This window comes from Ovis aries, chromosome X (assembly GCF_016772045.2).
Source record: "Ovis aries strain OAR_USU_Benz2616 breed Rambouillet chromosome X, ARS-UI_Ramb_v3.0, whole genome shotgun sequence".
NCBI classification, from domain to species: Eukaryota; Metazoa; Chordata; class Mammalia; order Artiodactyla; family Bovidae; genus Ovis; species Ovis aries.
In genome coordinates, this window is record NC_056080.1 from 40,358,497 (window position 1) to 40,372,274 (window position 13,778).

The 13,778-nt window shown below is 43.5% G+C and overlaps 1 protein-coding gene across 14 annotated transcripts in view; it reads left to right on the top strand.

Moving 5' to 3' along the window:
- Positions 1-1,987: 1,987 nt before the first annotated feature.
- Positions 1,988-13,778, top strand: part of USP9X (ubiquitin specific peptidase 9 X-linked) — a 115,348-nt gene continuing 103,557 nt past the window's right edge. For 4 of the 14 annotated variants that reach the window (XM_060407500.1, XM_060407505.1, XM_060407503.1 and 1 more), the window contains exons 1-2: positions 2,646-3,281; positions 4,337-10,780. The gene's annotated coding sequence lies outside the window, so the exon portion shown is untranslated. Of the gene's footprint in view, positions 2,357-2,645; positions 4,137-4,336; positions 10,781-13,778 lie in introns of those variants that run through there. The other 10 variants (XM_060407499.1, XM_060407504.1, XM_060407502.1 and 7 more) reach the window with 4 other exon arrangements.

Consider the following 13,778-nt stretch of genomic DNA (forward strand, 5'->3'; position numbering starts at 1 on the left):
CGCATGGACTTAGTTGCTCCGTGGCATGTGAGATCTTCCCTGGACCAGGGATTGAACCCATGTCCCCTGCATTGGCAAGAGGATTCTTAACCTCTGGACCACCAGGGAAGTCCCTTTAATAATTTTTTATAGTGGATTCACCAGGATTTTCTACATACAAGATTATGTCATCTGCAAATAGTAGTTTAATTGTTCCTTTCTTACCTGAATGCCTTGTAGTTCTTTTTCTTTCCCTGGTTTGAGCCACATGTACAATGTTGAATAGCATCAGTGACATTGTTTTAAAGGTGCCTTTTTAAATTTTTTTAAGTAATTATTTAGTTGGCTTGCTGGGTCTTAGTTGTAACTTTTGAACTCTTAGTTGCAACATGTGGGATCTAGTTCCCTGACCAGGGATCAAACTCAGACCCCGTGCATTGTGAACTCGGAGTCTTAGTCATCAGGCAAGTCCCTAAAGGTGCAGTTTTGATAGGGGTAAAAGACCTATGTTCAACATTTACCAATCCTGTCTGGTGACCTTGTGAAAATCACTTATCCTTTCTGTTACCTAACATCAATAGTAATAAATTTTCTGGCTACCTCATGGGGTTCGAGGATTAAATAAAAAAAACCATTCACTTCGGAGTGTATGTGGATGGTAGTCTACTCTTTAGGAGCTCATACACTAGTGGAAGACAATCCATTCATGGAAATAATTATAAAAATAAGATTAAATGTGGTGTCAATTATTAGGCCTATGAATTTTGTCTTGGACACCTTATTGGATGATTTTTATAGTGAAAACTTTGTGTAGTTTACTACTGTATATGGAAATGGTTAAAAATTATTTTTAATATTTATTTTTCTCTGCACTAGGTCTTCATTGCTGGGCATGGGTTTTCTCTACTAGCAGAAAACAGGGGCTACTCTCTAGTTGCCCTGCCTGGGCTTCTCATTGGGATGACTTCTCTTGCTGCAGAGCACAGGCTCTAGGGCACTCAGGCTCAGTAGCTGTGGCTACGGCTTAGTTGCCTCCTAGCATGTGGCATCTTGGATCAGGGCTTGGACCCGTGTCCACTGCATTGGGAGACGGATTCACAACCACCAGACCACCAGGGAAGCCCTCAAAATTTAACGTACTAATAACATTATGCTCTCCTGATGTCATCCTAGTTAGGACTCCATTTTAACAACCGTTTATTAAAAAGCAACTTAATTGTAGCCACTAAATCCAACCCTGTTCTACACAAAATATAATTTTATTTTTTAGAGTTTAGCTATAATTTCGCGTACAATTTGGTGTCCACAGCATTTTTTACGTCAAGAGTATCAGTGCTTACATTAGGAACTGCATTTCTTTTCTCTTCATCTGGGCATTCAAGACAGGCTGTATTTTCCTTGCACTCCATTTATTTGAGATTAGCCTGATAGGCTTCACGTTGGAATATAAACACGTAGAAAATAACCCATGACATGGATGTCACAGGTTCGTAAGGCCCTTCCGGGTTCTGACACTGAATTGTGCTGATGATTTGGTATGAGGCTAATCTTGGTACATTCGCTATGCCACCAGTAGCACCTAACAGTGTTCTCTTTGATGTTTCAAGGCTCCAAAGGGTGGCAGGTCATGGTCAGGCTGTGAAGGAGCTCAAATACTTTCTGGCACAGGTGCTGCAGGATCACCTGAATGAACTTCTCCGAGCACCTGCTTCCAAGATTGGGGAAAGGGCCCCCACTCCCAACTCCCCCCTGCCGCCGCAGGAGATAGCCACACCTTCTCCCTATCGGCAAGGAGCAGGTGGCTGGCCCTTGGCACCTCGCGCCACGGCCCCCGCAAGGTACCCGCCCCGTGGGCTTGGCCGGCTCACGAAACACGTGACGAGGGTCAGCTGTGCCACTGGGATCCACCCCCCCAACCACTGCGAGCACGACCGCCCAGCGCGCGGTCTCTGGGTTCGCTGCCCCTCCCCCCACAATCCCGGAAAAGGGGGTGGTGACGTCATCATCCGGGCACTCGGCGGCGGGGCTTCTGTTCACAATGGAACAAAAACAAGCGGCCCAAGTCAAACTCTGAGCGACGCGTCTGTGGCTTGTACGGTTAACTCTGTCCTGGCCACGCACCCTGCCAATCCCGACATCCCAGTTCCTTCTCCAGGAAAGAGATCAGGCGTGCCAGATCCTTTTGGGCCGCCCCGCCCCCGCCCCCGCTTCTGCCCTCACACCGCCCCGGAGGCGAGGGGCATGGAACAGTTCCTGGCCGTAATGCAACCCTGGAGGAACAGTACTGTTTGAAAAATCTTGACCTCATTTTCCTCCCTTCCCCCACCCCGGCTCCTCGAATTCCAAGCGTCTCTCGCCTGGCCCGGCTTTCCCAGAGGTAGGAGCCATTCTTCCCCGGCGAAAGACCGCCCCGGCTGGACGGGGGAGAAAAGGGAGAGCAGAAGGAGCAGCTGAGCGAGAAGGGGGGTGGGGTGAAGGAGGAGGAGGGCTCAGGGGCTGGCCCCGTGAGGGGCGGGGCTTGGCGGGGGCGGGGAACCTCGGGTCTGGGCGGTGCTGGGGTTTGTAGGAGTCTGCGCCGTCGCGCGGCTGCCTCCACCGCCGCCACTGCTGCTGCCACCGCTACCGCCGCCGCCACTGGCCGAGCGGTTTTTTTTTTTTTTTTTTTTGGTTTGCCGGATCCGCCATATTGAAGAGGACGGGCATCCGCGGCTGCGGAAGCTAGTCTCCGCCGCCGCCGGAGCCGCAACCTCCCTGCACCCGGCCCGTTTGGGCCTCTGCCGCGCGGAGCCCCTCCCCGTATCGCTCAGCTCACAGGCCTCGCGGGAGGCGGCTGCTTCTGCGCCCGGTGCTTCGCTGGGCGCCGGGTGCTAGGGGCAAGCCGCAGCAGAGCGAGCAGGCCCGGAGCGGGGACAGAGGCGGCGACCAGTGGAAGGTGAAGCCGCCACTGCGGGAGGAGGAGCAGGAGGAGGTGACGCAGGAGAAACGCACCGCCCGGAGCCCGTCTGCGCTCAGAAAGAGCCTCAGCCCGAGGCGAGAAGTGGGAAGAGGGCCGCCGCCGGCTGAGGAGGAGGGGGGGAGGAGGCGGCCGCGGCCACCTCTGCTGCAAGGCGGGCGCGGCGAGCAGCGAATTCCGGAGCCCCTGTGCAGCTCCCCGGTCCCTACGCCTACGGTCTCTCGACACACTTTGTCGCCCGTCACCCTTGGGCCTGGGATGCACCCAGGGTCGGCCTTATCCCGGGACTGAGCCTTGGTTGTCGCCTCCGCGTGTCTTGCTTCTTAAGAGAAGACGCCTGTGTTGTGCGGTGAGTAGCCAGCAGCGCCGGGACAACGCGCTTTTCCGGGGCCAACAGCTGGATCGAGGGAAGGGGAGGGGAGGAGGGTGAGGGGGTGTGCGTGTGCGCGGTTCCTCTCGCCGCTGCCGGAGGCCGGGCCAGGGGCTTCTCGGCTCTTGGTCCTGGCCCTCGGGCGGGGCGGGCGCGCGCGGCGCGGGTGGGGGCGCGGGGCTCCGTTCCACGCCGAGCCGGCGTCCCGGGAGCGTGTCTGTGTGTTTTGGACTGTAAGGGAAAATGGCTGACGGCTCCGTCCCTCCCCCCTCCTCCCCTTCCCGTCCTGTCTGGGGCCGAGTCGGAGGATGGAGTCTCCGGGCGCGGCGTGCAACCCCCGCATCCGCAGCGCACGGCCGGGTCGGCGCCGGGGGCTCGTCGCCCCCTGACCTCGGGTCTTGCAGCCCGGCGCTCGGCGGGCTCGCAATCGCTCTCCTTCCCTGTCTCGTTCCACTTGACACCAAACGCCATTACTGAGGTGGAGTGATTTGGAGCCGTAGAGCTAGGCCTCGGCTACGCCTGGCTATCGGGCCCGCCGACTTGTCCACCTCCCCCCCACCCTCCCGCGATAACCCGCAGCTTCTCCTGGGCCCTGGGGTCTGGGAGCCGGAGCTGGGTTATCGGCCTCCTCCATCTCCCTCGCCTCCCTTCATTTACGGAGGGCCAAAGCTGCGGAAGATATTTTGATGCAGAAGTCGCTTCCCAGCGAGCTTGGACCCACCACCTTTATATTTTTAACCGTTTGTGGAAAAAAAAAAAGTATTAGCATGTGTGAGTTGGATAATGATAAAACCTTCGGATTCTTGTGACGTGAGGCTTCGGATTTGAGAAATGGTATATTTTTCATTCATCGTGAAATATTCAAGAGTTATGGAACAGGTGTATATGTGTTTTGCAGTATTTATATGGATTTCTGGGGCGACTGGAACTTACCCGGGGATTTTTAAACTCTTCAACAGAATCTGCTTAAATTAAACTTGTTATTATTTGGAAGTTCCATACTTAAAATGTTAATTGGGTTTTCCGTCATGCAGTTTACAGGTGTGTGTAATTTCTTCAGATTGTCTTTGAATGTAACTGAGCGGGTTCTTGGTTAAATAGTCACGCTTCATTTCGAGGAGAGGGAAAGACTTTTGCAGCGTTCTCTGACCTGGAAACCCTCGAGTCCCTCTGAATCTGCATAACATTGGTAAACCGTAACTTTTGAGGAAGAATTCGGGAGTCTGATTAAAGAAACTTTTCAGCAGGTACTTAACCTCTTTTGGAGCGCATTATCCATTCTTAGTGATTATATGGTAAGGACTCCTTAACTGTGACTCGCTTGGCTTTGTTAATCCGTACACTTGAACTTAAAAATAGAGACTACAAACTCTTTAGATCTTAACTGGTGTACTGATTCGGTGGGCTGCCATTTTGGTTTTAGCAAATGCCTTCATAGTTCTGAAAGATTTATGCATTAAATGTACAAAGGGGTCAACATTCTCGATTTTGATAACCCATGTGCTTTGTCATACTTGTAACAGCGTTTGCATTAGAGTGAGAAAGAAACATTTGGAATTAATACACCAAGGGCGAACTCAAAATGTTTCTGATAGCTTGTTACGTCTTGTTTTCTCTCATTTAAAAATGATCCTTTTGAACTATACGTGTTTTTTTCCTCTACCCTGGTCCCTATATTTTTTGCAAGAACACAATTTGTAACTCTTAACCTGTTATCTAATGTTCTCTTTCCGTTTCTTTTGTTTGCTGACCTTGGTAGTTTCTGAGAGAAAAAATTTTTGGAGGGATTAAATAACAGCAAAAACCGTACAAGAATCTATGAATCTAGAATCTGAGAATCTAAATTCTTCAGAAAGTAGCTTTGGAGGGCAGATGTTACCTTTCATCAAATTACTGGAATTCCTTGGTGTTATATAGTTTTCTTGTTTTATGGATGAAAATGCTTCAGGAGGATTTACTTTGGATCTTTTTTTTAAAATAAATTTTCTGACATCTCAAGAAGATGAGATATTTTATATCTCGAATACCTCCTTATAGAGGTATTATATATCGAGTACCTCCTTAAAGATAATTCTTCTGATATGATATTAATAATGCTGCTTCATTTTTGAAAATGTATTTTTCTCATGAATTTCCTAGTCCTCAAGTTCTTGATTAGTTGGGCACAGCAAGCATTCTTTCTTTTAGCTCATTGTTTGTTTTGTAAGCTTATTGTTTCATAAGAATTTTAAAAGTAACAATTTTTGTACTTTAAGAATTTTTATATCAGGTTAAAGAAAATTGTTTTAAAGGATTAGTTCTCTTATAAATGTTTTGGACAGTTACAAAGGGGTAGGGGAATTTTATTCTGTGGTTGTGGAGCTAGTTGGTGTTTTTTTTGTTTTTTTGTTTTTTTTTTAAATAGTGTAGTGCTTTTATTATAGCCTGCATTATGTTTTTCTTAGTGGTGGTATGTTTTCTGAATCTTGAAATATTTTCCCCCAAAATTTGGAAAATGGGGTTTTAGTTTCTATGTAGTTCTTTGAGGAGCTGTATCTTTGAAAGGTATTCTATTTATTGCTAAATTCTCTTAATTTTAACATGGAGTCTAACAATGTTTAGAAAAGGTTTAATGTGTTGGACCTCAACCCTGACTGTACATTAGAATCACTTAGGGAAGTTTTTTGTTTTTAAAAACAAAGCAAAAACTAATGCTTGGGTCCCGCTCCCAAAGACTTATTAATTGGTCTGATATGGGTCCTGGGCAGAGGTGTCTTTTGAAAGGATTGTGGGTGATTGTCACGCTGTCAGGGTTGAAAAACCACTGTTATTGCTGGTAGCATGTTCTTACTGAACTTTCTAGTGGATAAATAAGATAGTTTTTTATTCCTTAACTGTTTCCCATTATCAGAACAATTGTCATTTGTTGAATTATGTGCCAGCGCTATGTTAAACACTCCATTTGACACCATATGTGGATCTTAAATATTATTTCCGTAAGACAAAAGGACTAAGGTCTGTCAGGTTCAAGTAGTGGTTCTTCGACTACTCTGCCTTGTTAGTAAAATGACACCAATTATTTTTTTTTTTAATGGGACTTTTGTTTCCTGTACCAGAGAGGCTTTAGACTAAAATTTTAATAAAAGTATAATAGTCTGCAATTTTGGAAATATCTTGATTGACTAAGGGAAATGTTAAAACTCTGCTGCAAATAGGTTCTTCTTCCCCTTCCATATGTTTCCCAACACGTTCAGGTTGATAGTTTAGTTGGTGGATCTGTTTATGACTAAAATAACGTAAGGCAACTTAAGATTCCTAAAAGATGCAACATTAGACATTTCTCTCCCAGCAATTTATTTAAATCATCCCATAAGTGAACATTTAGTATCATGTGAATTTCTGTTATCTCAATTTGAGAACTCTTGAGTTTTATTTAGCTTAGTTTAAAATCAGTGTAATTTTCACAAAAAATTTTCAAAATGAAGGGTTTTATTTTGCTTTTTTTTTTTTTTTTTTTTGCAGTATTGGCTGATGATTTTATGGGATGAATGAAATAGCAATAACACCTTTATTTGGTGTTTCTCTTAATTCCCTTGGTCCATTGTGCTAAATTCTATATGAAAAGGCTGCTGATGCAGAGTCTGTGAGCATCCTTAAGGTGTCACATGATTTGTCACAGATCTGTTAAATTAATGATCACTGTCTTCTATTTTCTATGCTGTAGGGTCCATCATAAGGAAAAAAGATACCATGAAAGCTCTGATATTGGAGTTTGAATTTATTGTTCAGTTATTACTATTGCATATAAAGTAATGATCAATGTAATATGCTTTTAAGGAGTATGGTGTGAAAAGGCGTATTGTTAAGATGAGATATGTTACATAAATTTTTTTCTGTGCCTATGCTAGTCTTCTGGGCCTCAGCACACGCACACTCTCTCTACAGGCATTTCATAGCTAGTGGGTTTCCAGTTCTAAAGTCACTGTCTTAACAATTTTCTAGTTGAGCTGTGTATCAGAATCACCTGTGCAGCTTTTTCAAAATGTATTTACTTGGGTCTTACTCTCTAGAGATTATAATTGAGTAGATTTGAGGTAGCAACTGTCATTTAAAAACTAAGAATATGATTCTGATGAGCAGCTAGGTTATTTTTTTGGCAATGTATTTTAGAAAAAGGGAAGAGATTCTGAGTTAACACACATATTTACTCATTATCTCTTACTGAGCATCTTCTTAGAGTTTCAGCTTTAATACTAACATTATTAATACCTGTTAAGGCATTAGTTTTCTTTTCATCAAATATTTATTTGGCATCTACCATGTGCCAGGCACTGTTCTAGAGATTACTGTTGTCTGGAAGCTTTTGTTATATGAAGTGAGGGCCATTGGACTAGCTGTCTCTAAAGTCCTTCCTAGCTCTAATTTTGTTATTCTTTATTGTGCTTCATAGAAGGGGCCTTAATTAAGTTGTTATAAGAAATATGCTGGGGCTTCTCTGGTGGCTCAGCGGTAAAGAATTCGCCTGCAGTGCAGGAGACATGAGTTCGATCCCTGGGTCAGGAAGATTCCCCTGGAGGAGGGCATGGTAAGCCATTCCATATTCTTGCATGGAAAATCCCATGAACAGAGGAGCCTGGCGGGCTACAGTCCATGGGGTCGCATAGAGTCAGACACGACTGAAGCCATTGAGCATGCATGCGTGCAAGAAATATGCTTAGTTATGGTTTAAGCCAGTGGAACTTGCCTTTTACCTTTTATCCTCCTTAAGTAAATTAAATACAATTTCCCTATGAATGCCAGCCTTCTCCAGTGAGCCCAGATGTCAAGTACAGCAGACATGTATTTAGTATTGGTTTTAGAAATAGCTGTACTTAGGAGGCTTTTAATTTTGGGCCTCTACGAAACTCTGGTGTCAACCATTATTTTACCATTCCTTTCCTGTATTGATATTCTGTCAGTTATCTCTGCACTGCTTGTATGTTTTTTGTTTGTCTTATTTTGTTCAGATGCTTTGATTAATTTTATTAGTTCAAATTCTTTTTAGGTTGGTGGCATCTATCTGATCAGATTCAAGATCCTAAGTCATTGACATATGCCTGGCACGTAGACTTTGAATAATTATTTGTTGGACGTTTAGTTCATTTTCTTAATATGATTCCTCTATTTCTTTGCGCCCCCCCCCCCTTCTCTTTATTACTTGGAGTCACTTAACTTGACCAGATAATCCTTTTATGATGAGCAGTCCTGGAAGTCCTGGAACGATTTAGTCAAACTCCTTGTTTTTCAGGTATGAAACATGGCTCAACAAACTAAGTAACTTCACTAAGATAGTGTGCATAGACTAGCTTCTATGTGAAGCTATTTCCGTATCTAACAAGACACGTTAATTACTGAATTCTTTGGATTCCATAAGCTTAGTAGTGATTCAAAATTCACACTTAAAATCTCTTCTTAATAATGGATAAATAGGTCCGAGATTCTGTCCTTTACCTTTGTGTATTACAGAACACATAGAATAACATTATTTACCGGGGCTTCCCTGGTGGCCCTGTGGTTAAAACTCTGTGCTCCCACTGCAGGCGGCACGGGTTCCATCCCAGTTGGGGTACTATAAGATCCCACATGGCTCACCTTGCGGCCAAGAACAAACAAACCCCCCAAAACAAAAAGAAACCTCCCCCCAACAGTAAACAATAACTTTGACTGCCTGAATGGCGACATTCGGAGGAATGTTTGACTCCTATCGTCTAGAATGGCTTGTACAAAATTGGTGTATCATCATATTATGGCCCCTTTCTGTTTATCTTTTCTGTAGCTGATCAATCATGTACGCTTTGAACACTTTAGACTAATTGGCCGTTACCGAAGAATTGTTTTCCTTGGGACAGTTTTGAGCTGGTTGTCTTGGATCCGATCCTCTGCTACAGAGCCTATGAAGTGGGAAGAGAAGAAAATTCAGAAAGAAAAGGAGCAGGGGAAACCTCTATTTCCTGTCAATTTATGAATGTCCATTTCCTTCCTACTGACTTTGGTGATTATGAAGAGTTGTAAGTTTAGGTAGTTGGTTTCCTCTCTGTGTTCTGGTCTTTTCTTTCAGCTGGCTACTTACAACTTCTAAGTAACGCTACCGTGTTTAACTTGGATAAGGAAATTATATGGTATTAGACCCATGTTCTGCCTAGGTAGTGTAGAAAGATTTGGCCTCTCCTTGATAACACTGCCTGAGTTCAGAGCAGGGATCAGCAAGCTGTTTCTTGTAAAGGGCCAGATTGTAAATATTATAGACTGCAGTCTTTGCATTCTAAGAGGCAAAATCAAAGCCATTACGTAAATTTTTTGTTGATAAAATTTAAACTATAATGATAATTGAGTACAATTAATTGTAATTCTGGTCTAATGAGAGGCATAGAATGAGGGGAAGACTAACAATACGGTATTTTGCCTATTGGGAGTTTAAAGTTCGAATGCTCTGCCATCAAGTTGATTGTAATTACAATGACCCTGTGTGAAATCCATTCTCAAGTTTGTAGGCTGTACAAAAACTGGAGGCTAGATTTGATCTGTGATTGTAGTTTGGCATCCCTGGTATGGAGCATTGGTTCTCAAACCTGGAGGGCTTGTTAAAACAAGAATGCTGGGTCCTGCCTCCAGAGTTTAATTTAGTAAGTATGGAATGGGGCCCCGAGAACATGCATTTCTAACAACTCCCAATTACTGGTTTAGAGGTAAAATCGAGCATATCCTACTTTTCTTCATGTTAATCGCTTTGTCTTAGTTTTTTGAATATTTTTTATTTTGTTTTACTTTGTGCTTTAAATTCAATGATTACACGTTAAATGCCTGTTGTGTAATATTATACCAGGTAATGGATACACAAGGTGAACGAAACAGAGTTGTTGTCCCCATTATACATACTGGTTGGAGGGAGTTTAAAAATTAATTTCCACAAACCCTTTAGAACTGGAGTCTGGGGACAAAGAGCACCATTTTAAAAGCAGTGCAGTGGTGTTTGATACTCATGGTAAAGGAAAACTAAATTGGAAAGGTTCGTTATCAAAATATTCATTAATTTGATTTCTTAGGGGATAGTATTCTGTTTAAATGAATTTTTCAGAACTCCAAAACTTGCTTTTAAATACTTAAAACCAATATATTATTTGATGGAAAGCTTTCTAAAGATGTTACATGCTTTTTAAAAATTTTCTGATTATGAAATTACTGTTATCTGTTCTGTTAAAAAGTTTCGGTGGCATAAGAGAATGAAAGCAAGGAGCAAAACACGCAGACTCCACCCCCTGATAATTTCGTCATGTAGAAGCAACCTTATTATTAGCTGAGTGTTTAAAGATTCTCATCAGATGATCAGTTTACTAAGTCGTGTTTCCTCCTGTCCTCTGCCTCCACTTCTGCCTCGGACTTCAGAGTGTGCTGATCGCTCATCCTAGAAGACGCTGTTTTGGGTCCCTCCTCATGCTGCTCCTTTTTTAGATACTGCTTTGGTAAATATTGCTCAAAAATCATGAAATTGATTTTAATATGATTTTCCAACTTTCCTGCTGTTTAAAACTCTTTTTTCCCTGTCCTGTTTTCGTCTCACTCAGGATTCTTGGTACACTTTGTGTGCGTCCCCACTTCTCTTGCCTTTTCTTCAATCCCCCTTTTAGGGGCTTTCTGTTCTTTGCTAGTGGGAGTAACATCAGGAGTACAATTTAACTATTTTTGGCCTGTTTCATTTTATGTATTTCTTGCTTTTCTTCTTTGGTGGCTATTGAAGTTTAAGGATGGTTCGCATATACACTAAAAAGGTGCCAGACTGTTTTGAATTAAGTTTGTTTTTTTTTTTTCCCCCTTAAGCTATCTCACTTTCTAAATGTTTATTTTCACTGTTGTCAGTCCTGGTTCCAGTCTTATCCACCCCCCCCCCCCCTTTAAACTGCTCTGGAGTGGGAAAGGAGGTAAGAGTTAATAGTCTAATTGTGTATATATGTATATGTGGATTTCTTACAAGAACTTTGGGCTCTGCTTCCTGTTTCTGTATTTTTTCCCATTGGAACATGTTAGTCCTCAACTGTGATACATAAGATTTTTGTATACTCAGTACTTTAATACCCTATGTATTAACCTCCCTTCTTTTTTTTCTCTTTTGGTGGGGGGAGCTGCGCTGGATCTTCGTTGTGGTACATGGACTCTTCCTTAATGGTACAAGGGCGTCTCTGGTTATGGTGCGTGGGCTTAGTTGCCCTGAGTTAACGTGAAATCTTAATTACCTGATCGGGGATTGAACCCGCATCCCCTGCATTGGAAGATAGATTCTTAACCACTGGACCGCCAGGGAAGTAACCTCCCTTCTTTAAGTCAGACTTCTGTCCATTAGCTGAAATGAAGCAAATGTCTTTTTGTTGCATGGTGGTATTGCCTGTCTGAGAACAGTTCTGTTTCGGCAGTTATGCTGTATTTGTACAGCACTGTCTTGTGTGTTAATTTGCAAGTTCAACTGTATTTTGTCCTTTTATAAAATGAGTAGGAAAACAAAAGTGCATCAGCTTGAGGGCTCAAACCTAATGTCTTTGGGGCAAGAAACTGATTGGGGATATGAATCTTTAACCTTCTGGATTAGGTTCTGCTCATTGGTTCTGCTGGTTGACTTTGTTCAGTGGTGAATGAAATAATTAGAACAAAATAGGAATATTAAGTATGGCAAGTATGTAATAAAGCTTATATGTGAAAGGTGAAGTGTAATTAGGGATTTTATAATACTTTCCTTTACTCTGACTGAGAGTTGGAGAAACCCCTATAAATATGTGAATCTGTTGTTTGGCTTTGAAATATTTGACTTCTGTCACATTTTCAGGAATGCATTATGTATGAAAGGAGGGTACTGACTATATACAGCGTTTGCCCAGACTCTTATGGAAATGACTACAGAAAGTCTCATTTTCTTATATTTAACCTGTCTATGTATATAGGTTTACTGTGTTTTCTGTACGTAGATATCAATCAGTTACCAAAATTCTTTTTTTTGTTGTTGAATATAATTGACATAAAGTATTAGTATCAAGTGTACAATATAGTTATCCAAAATTCTTGAGAGTTGTTAACTTGAAGCATGCTGAACTGGGGCGAGAGAGACTGTGAGTCTGGGTGGAGGTTTGGAGAAGTCCGATGGAGTCTCTGTCTCATAATGAATGTCATTATCAGAGCTCCCTGTCAGCTATCTTGAATTGCTTCTACTGGAAAATCCCATGGACAGAGGAGCTTGGCAGGATCACACAGAGTCAGACACAAGTGAACACACACGCACATCACACGAGGATTACCTTTGTGCATCGTGGGCAGAAGAATCATGTCAGTGAAAGGAGACTAATGGACAGATTCTTTGCCTTCTGGTCATCTGTCGTTGCTGTTTAGTCGCTCAGTCATGACCCTAGGGACTGTAGCCCACCAGGCTCCCCTGTCCATGGGGATTCTCCAGGCAAGAATACTGGAGTGGGTTACCATTTCCTCCTCCAGGGGAGCTTCCCAATCTAGAGATCGTCTCTTGTGTCATTGGCAGGCAGATTCTTTACCACTGCGCCACCTGGGGAGCCCTCTGTTCATCTACACAGCCACAAAAATCAGGTTCTTCAAGTACCTCCATTTCTCTCCCTTCTCTCTTCCCAAATACAGCTCAAAATTCTTACCATGTCAGCTTTACCCAAATAGGTCATTTGGGTGTAATTGCCATCTACTTTTCAGAGGTTGCTTCTTGTTCTCCCACCTTATCAAACTATCCATAGTTGATGTGGATGCTCTGGTCTTTGCAGTTCCCCTGGCTTTACTTTTGGAACTCTATCTCCCCTTTGTGGCTAGCCTGCCACCTAGCTCACAAGCCGTCTTCATGAACTATTTTCTGATTCTCTGTAGTAGGAAGTGGTCTTTATTTTCTCCCTCATAGCTCAGTCTGTAAAGAATTTGCCTGCACTGCAGGAGACCTGGGTTCGATCCCTAGATTCGGAAGATCCCGTGGAGAAGGAAATGGCAACCCACTCCAGTATTTTTGCCTGGAGAATCTCATGGACCGAGGAGCCTGGCAGGCTACAGTCCATGGAGTCACAGAGAGTCAGACACAACTGAGTGAGTGAGCGTGCATGTACACACGCATGGTTGAGGGGGAGTGGAGTAAAGGAAGGAGGTACCTGAGACTTCACTTACATGAAGATGATGCTTTGGCTTCTCTATCACTGAATGGAGTGCATGGTAAGTCACTTCAGTCGTTGCTGACTCTGCTACTCTATGGACTGCAGCCTGCCAGGGTCATCTGTCCGTGGAATTTTCCAGGCAAGAATACTGGAGTAGGTTGCCATTTCCTCCGCCAGGGGGATCTTCCCAACCCAGGGATCGAACCCAGGTCTCCCACGTTGCAGACGGGTTGTTTACCAGCTGAGCCGTAAGGGAAGCCCAGGGATTGAACCCTGTCTCTTATTTCTCCTGCATTGGGAGACAGGTTCTTTACCACTA